Source organism: Fukomys damarensis, unplaced genomic scaffold (assembly GCF_012274545.1).
Source record: "Fukomys damarensis isolate Sample0158 unplaced genomic scaffold, DMR_v1.0_HiC HiC_scaffold_24, whole genome shotgun sequence".
Taxonomy (NCBI): Eukaryota; Metazoa; Chordata; class Mammalia; order Rodentia; family Bathyergidae; genus Fukomys; species Fukomys damarensis.
The window spans coordinates 59,423,685-59,438,631 of NW_022900936.1; the positions used below are offsets into that span (position 1 = coordinate 59,423,685).

Genomic DNA, 14,947 nt, shown 5'->3' on the forward strand with positions numbered 1-14,947 from the left:
ATATATATATATATATACATATATACATATATATGTGTGTGTATGTATATAAATTGTGTATAACATGTTAAGAATGGATTACACTGATACTTCACTAAAGAAGATATGTGAATGGCTAATAAGCATGTGAAAATGTTTAGTATTACTTATCAGTGGAATGCAAATTAAAATTACTACATGTACACTTGCATGGTTGAAAAATTTAAAAGTAACAGTTCCAAGAGCTATGCAGAATGTAGTAATTGTAATATATGTTGATGTATGAGAATTCTATGCAATGTAGCCTTGTATCATTGTAGAATGCTATATAATGTAGCATAATGTATATATGTAAAATGCTACAATCACTTTGATAGTACATATAAAGCTACTGATACACATACAATACGATTCAACCTCATAATTCTGTCCCTAGACATTTATCCAAGAGAATTAAAAGAAGATGTCCACAAATATTTAGAGTAGCTTTATTTGTAATGGCATCAGTTGGAAATCACCCAACACCTATCAGCCTGTCAGTGGATAAGCAAATTATCACACACACACACACACACACACACACACACACATAAATACTGCTGCACAATAATGCAATGGTTGGAGCTACTGATATATAAAAAGCATACGTTAAGCTCAAAAACATGTTATGCAAAAAAAAAGATATCATAAGGCACATACTATATCATTCCACTTGTGGCATAACATAGAATGAACAAATTTCATTTATATGAAAGCAAGCAAGCAAGCAGGTGGTTGTCCGGTGCCACAGATATGATTAATGCTAAAAGGGCACAATGGAGCTTTCAGGATAAAAGCAATGTTTTGCTTTCTCATTGTGATGGGGGTTTACAGGCCCACATATTTGGTTACATTCATGAACTTACACTTAACTATACACTTAAAATGAGTTCATTTCGTATGTAAGTTAAGGCAGTAAGGCTAGAGAAGTTTTGTTAAATTGATTAAATGATTTAAAGGGATGATACATCTTAGGACTCTAGATTGAAAATATAAAGTCTCAACTAAGACCAACACTTTCAAATTTTGGAGAACAAGAGTAGATAAACTGTTTTATTTTTAAAATTTAATATTTTAAGAGGAAGTGTATGTTATAGACTAAAGGTTTGTGTGCCCCCACCCTGCCAAATACCAGTGTGCTTCCTTTTGGATCTCTAAGTAATATGAACTGAAGTCAGAAGAGATAGAATGAGTATGCTTATGAGAAAACATCCCTCCCTACCATATGTGTGTGTGTGTGTGTGTGTGTGTGTGTTTGTGTGTGTATTCACCAAGGAGTCTTCATGAGAACAAAGTGAAACACAGCTGTCTTTGAGCTAGGAGAAAGTCAATACCAGAAACTGAATTCACTAGCCTCCAGCATTGTGAGAAGGTAAGATGATAATGTTTAAGCTATACAATCTATTATTTTGTTAGGGCAATCTTTGTAGACAAAGATAATATAGTATCCTTTGAATTTAAAATGGCAAATTTTAAAAGAGTTTTTAGTACTTCACAAATTAAGTAGCAATATTGACTATTCAATAGTTCAATGAGTGTCTGGACAGAAAGTAATAGTTTCATGTGCCATGGGAAGACACATTCATAAATTTGTTATTAGATAGGACGTCAGTATAATTTAAAGTTTAGAGTTACTTTTGCAGTGTTAGACTAAGAATGGAACTCTTACCCTTCTATAAGGACTTGAATGTTTTTTTTTTCTCTTCCTGACTTGCAGGACAATCTTTCATGTACCTGTATTCTTTCCATTAGTTTATATTTCTTCACTACCCTTTCAGTATTCTGTACATGTTAATGTCAATTGTCAGTGGATCCATGCCTTCCTTACTTCCAGTATAACACTCATTGAGTTGGATAAGGAAACCTAAGAGAATATAATAATTGTTTTCATAGTGCCTAGTACACGACCCTACCAATCACAGAGACTAGTCTCATATTTGAATGTAATCTTTAGGTCTTATTCCGCAATCCCAGTTTCCTTAGCTGACTCATAATACCTTCCATTTCACACTAACTGTTGGAGTAGAAAAAGGCCTAGGAAATAAATGATTCAATAAGCCTGAGTTTTGTTTCTGATTTGGTGGGTAATGTTTTGATCTTGTAAAGTTCATCCAAACTCCCTGGTGGTAGTTTTTCCTCTTATAGAATGGGGGTAAACACTAACTTCATTACTCTAGAGTGTCTTATGAAGATGAAATGAGGTAATATATGTCAAAGTTACATCTAAATTTGTAAGTTCACTGTAATATAAATTACTGTGATTGTGTTTGGCTCAATATTATCAGATCTTATAGACTGTATCTGCCTCTATGCCTAATATACATAATTCACAATGTCCTTTTCCATGGCTCAGCTTTATTTCGCTGCCAATAATTACTTTGGTAGAGGAAGGATTGAGAGCTCCTTCTCTCTATTCTTTAAAGAATTATATGCTCTATAAACCAATTGGTGAACTCCTGTTCCCAAAAAACTTGAAAAATTAGTTTCGTGACTATTTTAAACTTATCTGCTTCCAGAAAATTAATCAGTGTATTCTTATTTTCAACATACTCAGCCACCTTTAAAAACTTTTATTTATATCTTATAAGGTTTTCATTTAATATAAATCAATTAAGAAACTGAGTTATCACTCATTTACCTGAAATTGGAGAACAAATTACATAAAGATATAAAAATAGAGTAACACAAAAAATAAGTACATCTTATAGCACTGGTTGTCTTATCCAAATTATTACTTGGAAGTGGGCTGGGGATTTAGCTCAGTGGTTCTGCCTCCTGCCTTGCAAGCGCAAGGACCCAAGTTCAATTTCCCAGTACAAAACAACAGAAACAAAAACAAAAACAAATTTGGTAGTGTATAAAAATACATTATATTTTATATAAATGAAAATATCCATTTACTTGAATATAGCAGTATGACAAAAAACACATGATCAGGATGTGATGGCATAGTGTCTGCAGAAACCAAAGAAAAAAATGATGATGGGCTGGTAATTTAGCTCAGTGGTTCCACTGCCTGCCTCACAAGTGCAAGTCCCAAATTAGATCCCCGGTACCAAAAAAAAAAAAAAAAATATGTTGGGACAACATTTTTAGAGATATATGTCACTTGCCAATTTTTTATATCTTAGCTTTTCAACTTTTTTCACCATATGCATAATTATCTTTGTGCAGTGGCACGTATATTTTCTTTAAGAAGTTTGTGTTATTTTCATAAAATGAATTAGTGTTTGGGAACATTGTTTTCCATCTCCCCAATTTATCTGCTTTGTTCTTTTCATGTAGATAAGGCACCCTACACAGACACCAGGAACTGGTCACTTGTAGCCCATTATCAATAAATGTCATGGAATTTCATTTAATTTTTATCATGATATAATTTTGAAATGATGTATTTTAAAGAAATCTTTTTGAATGATACCATTGTTTGCTTGACTGCTAGAGGAAATTTCTTTCTTAGTATTCATAGAAAAAACTTAAATGCTGAGAAATATATACAATATCCTGCATGATGCAGATTTGAAAGGAGTCAAATATGCTAATTGGAGAACGACAAAGGGAGTGACTCTTGAGCTGGGTATGAAAGAATAAGTATTAATTTCCAGGAACATAAGGAGAAGGCTTTCTGTTAAGAAAAAAATCAATGAAGGTATTGAAATGGTAAGAAATAGGATTGGAAAGATAAGCAAAGCATGATTATAGAAGGCCAGCTGATGAGCTTGGACTTAACTGTTGGCTTTAGAAAAATGTTAAAGTAGTAATAGCTTTATTAACCTAGATTACTTGAGATTTATTCTTTTTTTTTTTTTTTTTGGTACCGGGGATTGAACTTGGGTCCTTGCGCTTGCAAGGCAGGCCACCAAATCACTGAGCTAAATCCCTGGACCAGATTTATTGATTTTTAATATGCCATAAAACCATCTTTTAGTATGCAATTCACTGGTTTTTAGTACATTCACAAAGTAATTCAGTGGTTACCACAATTTAACTTTAGGATGATTTTATTATCCCCTAAACATGCTCTGAATCCATTAGTCATCATTCATCAATCACTTCTGTCCCCACAGGGGCCAACCATGAATCTACTTTCTGTTCATATGGATTTGTCTTTTGGAGACCATTTATGTAAATAAACCTTTTTTGATTTGTTTGTTTGACTTAGTATAATAGTTTCGAGGTTCATTCATGTTGTAGTAAGTTTCAGTACTTTACTTGTTTTCACACCTGAGTAATATTGCAATCTATGGATATAGAACACTTTGTTAATTCATTTTTTCAGTTTTTGGGCATTTGGGTTATTTTTCCTTTTGATCTATTATGAATAATGCTGCTCTGAACATTTGTGTACAAGTTCTGTGTTGACAGAACAATAACAATTAGCTCCATTTCCCTTGAGTATATATCTATAAGAAGAATTGCCTAATCATATTGTAACAGCTGCTATAAAGAAGCACAGATTGGGCTGATTTAACCAACCAAAAATTATTTTCTGTTAGTTCTGGAGTCAGGAAGTCCAAGATCAAAGTTTTGGCAAGATCAGATTCTCTGGTTTGAAGATAACTACCTTTACATTGTGTCCTTAGTTGTCTTTTTCTCTGTTTGTATCTCAAAACTCTTCTTACAAAGACACTAGCCATATTGAATTAGGATCTGACTCATATGACCTCATTTAACTTTAATTACTCTCTTACAGTCTCTGTTTTCAAATAGTCACACTAGAAGCTAAGGCTTTCACATATAGAATTTGTGTGTACAGAATTCAGTCCATAACAACAATTTTAAATTGCTTCATGTCTTTGCAACAGTTGAATTGTAGAAGAATTACGTATTCTGAATACAAGACCCTTAGCCAATATATGGCTTTGCAAGTTTCATGAGTTGGACTTTTCTGTTTCTTTATAGTTTCCTTTGAAAAAAGTTTTCATTTTGACAGTCTAATTCATTTGTATTTTTCTTTCACCTCTTACACTTTAGGTGTCATACATGAGAATTTATTATGTTATACACGATCACAAAGATGTGCTTCTGTGTTGTCTTCTAAGGGTAGTCTTAAATTTTACACTTCATTCATTTTGAGTTCATTTTTGTATATGAAATGAGATAGGCTAACTTCATTCTTCTGCATACCAATATACAGTTGTTTCAGTACCATTTAAAGATTATTTTCCCTTAATGAATTATCTTGCTACCCACATTGAATATGAATTAGCTATAAATTTGAGTTTATTTATGAAATATGAACTATCCTGTTGATCTACACATCTCACTTTATTTCACCTTGTCATACTGTATTGATTATTATAGACTTATAGAAAGTTTTGTAATTGGAAAATGTAAATACTCCTCTCTCTTTCTTTCTTTCTGTCTTTCTTTCTTTCTTTCTTTCTTTCTTTCTTTCTTTCTTTCTTTCTTTCTTTCTTTCTTTCTTTCTTTCTTTCTTTCTTTCTCTCTTTCTTGGAATTGAACCCAGGATCTCACACAAACTAGGAAAGCCTCTATCACCAATTTGTACCACTAACTCAATTTTGTTCCACATCAAAATTGGGGATAAATACACTTCATTTGTAGTTATAATCATATTTTTTCTGCTTTTTTTTTCTTTTTCTTTTCTCTCTCTCATTTATAATCATATTTATATTATGTTGAATTCTGTTGCTTGTAGCTTTAGATGGATTGTTTTGCATCTGGGTTTAGAAGGGATATTGATCTATAATCTTCTGTTGGTATCTTTGTCTAATTTTGATGCCAGAGCAATGCTGGCCTCATAGATGTTGGAAGATTTTAAGTAAAGGAATGGTGCGAATTTGATCAAGTTGAAGTAGTTTTTCTAAGGAGATCAGATCAGAGGACAGTGAATGGTCGAAAAGAGATGGGGTGAGACTTGGAGTCTGGGAGACCATTAAGGAGATAATATGAAATTAGCAAATCTGAAAACGATGAGGTTCAGAATTGAGGTTGCCTCTAACTGATCTTTTTTCTTGGTATTCAAGGAATATGGTAATCATTGGGGTTCTTTTGTTTTTATTTCTGGTAATACTACTATTCTCTTTATGACCTAAGTGTTGAAAAAATGATCTCTTTGGGGCTGGGCGTGGTGGTTTACGCCTGTAATCCCAGCACTCGGGAGGCTGAGGCAGGAGGATTGCTGTGAGTTTGAGACCCGCCTGGGCTACATAGTGAGTTTCAGGTCAGTCTCAACTAAACAGTGAGACCCTGCCTCAAAAAGCCAAAAATAAACAAACAAATAAATAAATAAATAGAAAAGAAAGAAAAAGAAAATGATCTCTTTGTCATTTTAGAGATAAGACTAGATGAATTTTTAAAGATGAACCGAGAAGGAAACAAAACACACAGAAAAGGAAAGTTTGCAAGCAAATAAATAAAATTTTTCAAGACACTATCAGATAAAGTACAGGTTTTTGACACTCCAATAGCTAATTTTTAGTAGGTAACGAACTCAGTTGTAATCTAGACTACAAAGAAGGCGTAAACCAAATAATATTTTTTTCCTTCTTTTCCATGTCCCCTGTGTAAGAACGCATGTTCAAACGAAAAGATTATCTGTAAAAATAGATGAATATTATAAATGTTTTATATGTCACCCTTGGTAAAAACAATTGTGCTTTCAGTAATAGTCTGTCATCAGAGAAAAAAATTAGGAACACAGAGTTACTTTTTTACCTTCCTCAGAGAATGGGATCATTGAGGAAATCCCATTTTCCTTCATGGCACAGTTTTAACTCTAGACATATAGTGCCTTAGTAGAGATAGTTGCTGTCCCTTGTTGTCCCCAGAAAAGATAGAGGGAAGTCTAGTCATCCATTCATTAAACTTTTTTTGACAGCTCACTATGCATCGTCAGTAACTTGCTGGAGCCTACATTCACAGCAATAATAAGATCCATCACTGTCCTCAAGAGACAGGAGTTGAGGAAAGAAAACATCTTAAGAGTCATTGTAGAGCAGGGTGATGAAAATTCAGATAAAAGTAAATATAGAGACAGAAACAATATCTCATTTGTAGTGATTTGTGTTAGAATAAAGAGTAATGATCATCAAGAAGAGGAAAAATGGAGATGTTACTATAGTGAAAAAGTATTAAGTCAATAAGCAAATATTACCTAAATTTTGCCTTTATATATTTTAAAGATCCACTAAAATTCTCATAGAAGTTTCTGAAATGGTAATCATCTCGGGGAACACTAGAATGAGACTCATAGTTTGCTTAGAAGAAACTCTTGCACAAATTGCTTTGTCTTTCTAAGTTTTATTTATTTTACATTTAAAACCAAGGAACAAAGGAACCTGACTTGATGACCTTCTCTGTTCTTATAGTGTATGCTTTTTATGAAAGTAATAGTATCTTCTTCTGGAAAATGGGCACTATCTGGCAGGGATTTTCTGAAGTGTTATTGGAATCCTGAGATGGTCACAGAGGTTTCTGATTTATGGGAATTGAGTGGTAGGCAGATTGACAGGCAGTGAGGTGGATTATAGCTGTCTCATATGAGGATTGACCAGAAGAGAGAAAGAAGGTAGTGGTGATTATAATGGATGTAGGTTGTAGGAGATTCAGAAAATTATTTGAAAACCTTAATCATAGAAGATGCTTATCCATTGAATCCACTTCTAATTGTTGTGCACAAAGTTTTTTTTTTTTTTGGTCTGTTTAATTCTGGAATTCAGAAACTATGGTCTTGCCTAATAATGATGTGTGAGTGTCTTCTAGAGACTTATGACCCAGACATTCATTCATTCATTCATTCATTCATTCAATCATTCACTTGTTTATAAGGAATCCTCCATCTTGGTACTCCTAAGACCCTTCTGAAAAGAAAATGCAGAAACTGCTAATTACAGAGATAATCATTCTTATAGAAGATCCCTTTATTAAAATGTTATGTACCAAAAACACAAACTAGTGTCCCCTGGGCTTGATGTATATGTTTGATTACATGTGGTTAATAAAAGATCACAAGACATAATTTATTATTACGATTTTAGGCAAAAATTTGAATTCTTAGCTGGCCTTACAAAGTCAGAAGATTTGACAACACTGAATCCCTAGCCTTCATGGCAACAATTAGTTGAGTTGTAGATGCCCTTTTATATGCAGGATGTGCTTGTTATAATTTGAAATTCCTTGTGTTTAAGTCTTCCTGCTCTTATATTGGGAGAATAATTAGGAAAAGTACCTCATATAGTTATCTTGGGAGGTAAGTATATTAGTATGTGTAAAGCCCCTACACCAGGCTTGATACAAAATAAATGCTTTATCAATGTTTGCTACAAGTATGATTATTATTCCTTCCCAATTAAACCCGGACTTCACAACTTGATATTTTCTTATGTCTATCTTGAATTACTCATTTCCTGCCTGGCTCCTATTAACATTTGTGTTTTGTATTCTGCTGTAGGCTTTTAACATTTAACTACTCGAATGCCACCCAAATATGCATGAGTCATTGAGATTTGTGATTTTGTTTAAGCAAAAATTAGAATCACTCATCTTCAAAGCATGGTCAGTAGAAGCAATCTGCTAAGTCAGTGAGTGAACCCAGATAAGCATTTGTTTCTTATATGGCATTGTTGGGTTCTTGTTTTCTGCAGTAACACTCCTGAAGGTCTCTCTACAATGACATAGCTCTTGAATTATTCATTTGACCGTGAGTCCATGTCTCTGTGAACCTCAAGGATCTGTGGTGTGTCTTTTTACTATGACAAATATTATTCCTGATTCCACAAAAACACTCTAAAAGAAATAGTATTCTGTGCCTGAAAGGGTTGGAAAACTTGAAAAACAAATTTAATTTTGAATACAATTGTGAATAATTTAGATGAGAAGAGAAACAGTAAATCTAGTCAGAAATTTAAGTGACTGTACAGAGAATCTGCAAGCTTAAACATTTTAAATAGATTCACAACAGGGAAGGCGAAGAACATAAAAAAATATAAAAGAAGATAATCAGGCACCTGGAAAAGCAATGAAGGAAAGTCAAAGTTTATCAGGAGCTCACTTTTGAAGGGAAAATTCTTAAGAAAAATGCAAAAGGTTTGAGGTGAAGGAATACTAATAGATAATATAGGTAAAGCCTGTTTTTGCAGAAAGATAAAGTGATACTAGGGCCAGGTTGTAGCTCAGTGGTGCTGCGCCTGCCTGCAAGGTTCTCAATTCCATCCCTGGTATTGGGAAGAAAAACAAAAGTGATACTAAAAGATAATGAAGTAATAAAGAGTAGGAAAAACTTCCTGGTTCAGACCCTGGTCATTGTTCGTGGTAACCTGTGCTGTCCAGGAATGGAATAGGTTGCCTGGCAAAACCGTGAGGTTTTGGATATTGCAGGTACTCAAGCAATGACTAGAAAATTGCTGAGCAAGAATGTGGAGCCATTTGCATTTGCTCCTAGAACTTCCTCTGCTCAAGCAGAGGAGAGCACGGGGGCTACACAAAGACCCTGAATCCCAGTTCTGCAATCAAGGTGTGCTTTAGGATGACCCTGCTTTTATTATTCTTATTCTTCCTGTGTGCTGTCTGCTTCTCTAACCAGTTCCTTTAGATTGAGGTTTTGACTGGCTTTTAGTTTGAGTTTCACTCTGAAGTATGATTTTCAGAGGTCTCTTGGGTATATTTTACCCAACTAGAGTCCAACACAGCTTGGAACTGCTCATATAGAAGAATTAGTATGTATGTCACCATAAATCTAATAATTGAATGAAGCACTATAATTTTTTTCTTCATATTAATGGGTCTATTTTTCTTTTGTATTTGATGAGTCAACTATGCATAGATATCAGGCTAATTGCTTTTGTCAGTGGGCTCTTATATTTGGAAAAATGTAAGTTGGAGAAAGCAAACACACTTTTATAATAAGGATTAGGGAGCAAGAGTCATTATAAAAAATGCACAGGTGATGTGTTTGGGGGAAATTTTCTATTGTCCATTTCTCTTTATACTAGGGTTGAGTTTCTTCTTGTTTGCAAGAAGACAAACTTCTTTGCCTCCACCAGAGGAGACTGTTAGATCTGACAGAATCATGACATCACATCACTTTCAGAAGCTGTGATGCTGCTGCTATTTCATTCCTTTTTGGCTTTACAGGCTGTCCAAGAAATGTAGAGTGGAAATGGGTCCTTACAGCCACAGATACCACCTCTCCAGTTGATCACAAGAGTACAGTTAATGTGTCTTTCTTCTTTGGTTGCAGAAATCCTCCTTAAAAATTGGCTAAATATTTCCCTCTACAATTCCCAATTTCCTCATCAGAAAATTACGAAGTTCTTATCAAATTTTGGAATGAGAATAATACTTGTTATAAGTATGCTTTTTAAAATATAGAGAAATATAGATGAAACTTCATAATAGAGAAAAAGTTGTAGAATAGATGGAAGGAGAAAAGAGAAAAAAGGTTTTTCTTATCTTGAAAAAAATAGAAACTATTTCCAAGGCGTGTTGTTCCATAGAACATGCTGGGTAGACATTGTTATGAAACTCAAAGAAAATGGTGCAGTTTAATTCCACTGAACTGTCATTTTAGACAATCTTTTTATCTCTGCCAGGTATCTTTGCCTTTCTCTTTTTGAACCTCTGTGAACATCTGTTTCTTGAGGTCTACTTATTTCTTAACTTCCTTCTCTATCTTATAAGTTAGCACTTATCCTACAGTCTTTTTTCTTCCATTTATTTCCATATTGGGCTCCTGCCTTTATTTTCTGTGTGTATATTCCACCTTCTTTATTGAATACTGTCCTAAGTTTGTACTCTGTGTTGTCATCCTTTCCCACCTACCTGTGCCCACATACTTCCTACATATAAGGTATAATCAAAATGTAAGGTGTGTAGGTTTAAGTTTTAAAAAAGTGTGTTACACTGAAAGACGTATTGCCTTTAGTGTCCCTCAAAATACATCTACTCAGTTCAAACCTGCTTATCAGTTCAAACATGCTTATCCCATTTTTCTTCCCTCTTTATGAAGCAGTTCTAGAAATCCTCTTTCATGAGTGTCTTTAGTTGTGCTGCTTTGATGTCCTGAACAGATTCAAAACATTTATTTTGTAGGTCACTTTGACTTAGAGAAGAGCCAGAAGTCACACAGTGCCAGCTCAAGTGAATAAAGGGGATAAAGTTCAGACTGTGTGTTTTTTGTTTTTGTTTCTGTTTTGGTACCAGGGATTGAACTCCAGTCCTTGTGCTTGCAAGGCAGGCCACCGAACCGCTGAGCTAAATCCCCAGCCCCATACTGTAATGTTTTTGAAGCCAATCTTTCTACTAAATGGCACTTGGCAGCGGCACTGATTATATTTTTACTATATATTGTTATGGTATAGGTCTAGATATCCCCCCAAAGCCTAGTCTGGTGGCTGAATCTAGAGTGTGTGATGCTGGGATTAAGGGTGTGTGGTTACTAAACGAGTACACTGACTGGTTTGGCATCGCCCTAATCCTGGTAGTCTGAATAAGATAAAAGGGGCAGAAAGACACTGATAAAGTCCCTTGTTGCTTTTGCTACCTGTTGGGTGCCATGTTGTTTTTCCTGTGCAATGCCTGTTTCCATCTATCATGCCTTGGAGCCAGCCAGTTATTGACTGAAACCTCTACAAACTGTAAGATAAAAAAGACCGTTTCCCCTTTAACCTTGGGTGTCAGGTATTTTGTTTCAGCAACGAGAAAAGTAACTAACACACACCTTATAGTGATATTCATGAAAGAGAGCTCCCAATTGGTTCAGAAAATGACAAGAATGATGGGATATATGTGTTTGATGTGAGGATGTTTTGAGGGGGATCAATTTCAAGGTATCATTTACTGAAATAAATTTTAAAAATTCAAACATCAACTGTATATTTGGACCACACTTCATATAGTGGCTTCCATCATACCTTTGTTGGTTCTTTTTTGCCAACTTAGTGTGCTTCCCTCTGTAATCCTGCATTGGTGTCTGTTGGGATCAGTGAAATCTAAAGCACATATTCAAATAAAGCACCATTCAAAGTTGTCCCCGTGGAGCAGAAAGCATGAAAAATGATCTGGAAAGAAAAAAAAAAGAAAAACAAAATTGATCTGGAGACATCTGACTGCAAACTCAGTAACAATGACTTTTGACCCTTAGCATTTATATGTTGTTAGCACATGTGCTGTTTTACTGAGTTCTAAGTTTTTTCCCACTTTAAGTGCTTTAAAGAATTTACAGATTTTATTTTGTTACTTTTGTATAAATAACTAATTTTCTAAACTAGTATTTGTATCACTTTTCTAAATTTTCTAGCATTATCTTCCTTCCTAAATCTTTGTCCAAGGATCATTATGTCTTTTTGTTTTGGTTCTATACTAGTAATTTGTTCATATTTCTCTTTTGTCACTTTTTATATTTTATTTGTAATTGTATATTAACATAATTGCTTTCTCTTGAAGATATTTTTTATTTCATTTTGGTTAGTACCAAGAAAATAGTACAGGAACAAAAAGACTGATTTCTCTAAATAAGTGATGGACTATAGCCTTTCCTGTCTTCTGAAAGATCCTACTGCTGGATATAGAAAATTCTTAGGTCATTGTGTTAGCTTTTCAACAATATGACTAAGTACCCTGAAAAAAAAATCTTAAAGAAGGAAAGGTTTATTTGCTCACAGTTTCAGAACTTTCAGCCTGTGGTTGGCTGGCTTCATTGTTATGGGCCTGTAGCAAAGCAGAACATCATGGTGGAGCAAGGCTGCTCACCTCATAGTAGGGAAGGAAGGAGAGAGGAGAAAGAGTGAAAGAAAGATTAACCAAGACAGAGAGAGAATATGAATATTTCCACCTCCCAATATTGCTACAAAATTATTTAATTAATTAATTCACTGATGAAGTTAGAGCCATCATGATATTGTCAACTTCCAAATACCCATCAGCTGGAGATCAAGCCTTTGATACACAGACTTTAGGGGACAAATAGTCCTTATAGTCTTATAGTACAAGGACAGATAAAAATGAATGTAAACAGTCTGAAATAGAGGGATTATATAAGAAAAAAATTTCAGTGCCTAGAACTCTTACAAGCATTCTGTATGATGTTTCTTGCTAAGGAATATGATTGTTGCTTTATATGGATGTGTTGATTATTTCTGGACACTTAATTGGACTTTTTTATTGGTACATTTTAGGTATACAATACAGTTATATTCATCACTGGAATCTTGTACCTTCACATGACAGGTCTTGGTTCTCATTTTTTCCCTATTCCCCTGCCCTCCCTTCACCCCTTCCACCCTTCCCTATTTGCAAAATCTTTGTTTCCATTTTTTCTTTTCCCTTCTTATCTTTCCCCTACACGTCCCACTTTTCCTATACCTTTAGACCTTTTCTTCCTATTACATAATATCAATTATACATTTCTACTCTTATTTACACTCTTAGTTTATCACACCAGAGAAACTGTACTGTATTTACACATGTGTGTCTATTAATTTCACTTACTTTTTTCCACAGGGACGTTGATCCAATTTTGGGAGTCCCTGGGTTTGGAAAGGAGGGTCCTTTCTCCTGTAAGGACAGCTGGTTACCACCACTACCAGCACTCTGTGGAGTGTAGGAAGAATGCCCAGGTAACTAACTACACAGAAAACAAAGGTGATTAACAGGGAGTGTGGGGGAGCTACTGTTCAAGGTTCGGAATCACAATCTGCTAGCTCTCCTAATGCTCCCTGATATAGTCTAAACTCTCAGGAATGCTCAGCAAGGTGTGGACAGAAATGTTGGTGGAAGAGACAAGTGAAAAGAGAATAAGATAGGAAGCAGACTGTTCTAGTGAGTCTGGCCACTCAGAGCTAGGACAATTTACAAATAATTGCAGAGCTAGGAAAAAAAACACACCAGTAATCTCAGACAAAATATTGATTAACTGCTTTGGGTTTCCCTTGCTATACAACAAATTCCCACAAATTTAGTAACTGAAAAAATCACATAGTTTAATCTCACTGATTTTGTGAATCAGTAATCTGGAAATACATTAGCAGTTTTTGTTGTTAGTGTTCTTTGTTTTGCTTTTCAGAAATTCATGAGGCAAAAAAATCAAAGAATTGACTGGGTTCTATTATAGAGCTTGGGATATTCTTTCAAATTCAGGTGGTTGATGGAAGAATACGTTATATGTATTTCATGTGACTGAGTTACTAGCACTCTTGCTGACTCTTAGCCAGGGGCCTCTTTCAGATGTTACAGGCCGCCCGTAGTTACTTGTCACTTGGTTCCCTCCATATGGCCTTTAAAGTTCCATAACTTCAGGAAGAATGCATTTCCCCTCCAGCATTCTCTCATACAATCTCTTTTTTATTAAAGCTGAATTTAAGTTGATAGCTCATCTAATGGTAGTATGATAATATTTTATCATATCCATGGGTTCTGCCTAGCATCAAAGGGAGGAACTATGCAGGTTGTGTATATCAAGGGGTGGGAATTTTGAGGACCATGTTAGAGTTAGAATACTTCTGCTATAATGATCAAAGGAAAATACACTTGTTAAAATTTCTAGATGAAGATTCTTTTGATTGCCAGTTGCTAAACCCATCCCAAATAGCATAAGCTAAAAAAGAATGCATTGCATATATGCTAAAATATTTTACAAATTCCAAGGAAGAATTAAACAGCCAGCCTTTAGGAAGAGTAAACTCTGTGGGGCTGGGGATTTAGCTCAGTGGTTCCTCCACCTGCTTCTCAAGTCCCAAGTTTGATCCCTATTACCCACCCCAAAACAAAGTTTACTCTGTGGAAGCTCAGAGAACTCAAGTAATGGATAGTCTCAGTACTTTGGCTCAAAGAAATTTGTCTCAGTTCAAAATTAAAAATTTCTGGAAAAGAACTTCAGAGCAGGTGTGTATCCTGAATTATTGAAATACAATTGATGACAGTGTCTCATAGTGCAGACATAGTTCTACTCCTGTTCTTGTGTATTGGT

General features: G+C 34.7%; 1 long non-coding RNA gene across 1 annotated transcript in view; it reads left to right on the plus strand.

Moving 5' to 3' along the window:
• The window catches only part of LOC104866215, a 56,789-nt gene extending 43,197 nt beyond the window's left edge, over positions 1-13,592 (plus strand). The window contains exon 3 of the long non-coding RNA XR_781383.2: positions 13,483-13,592. This is a non-coding gene — a long non-coding RNA (uncharacterized LOC104866215). The remainder of the gene's footprint in view (positions 1-13,482) is intronic.
• The last annotated feature ends 1,355 nt before the right edge of the window (positions 13,593-14,947 follow it).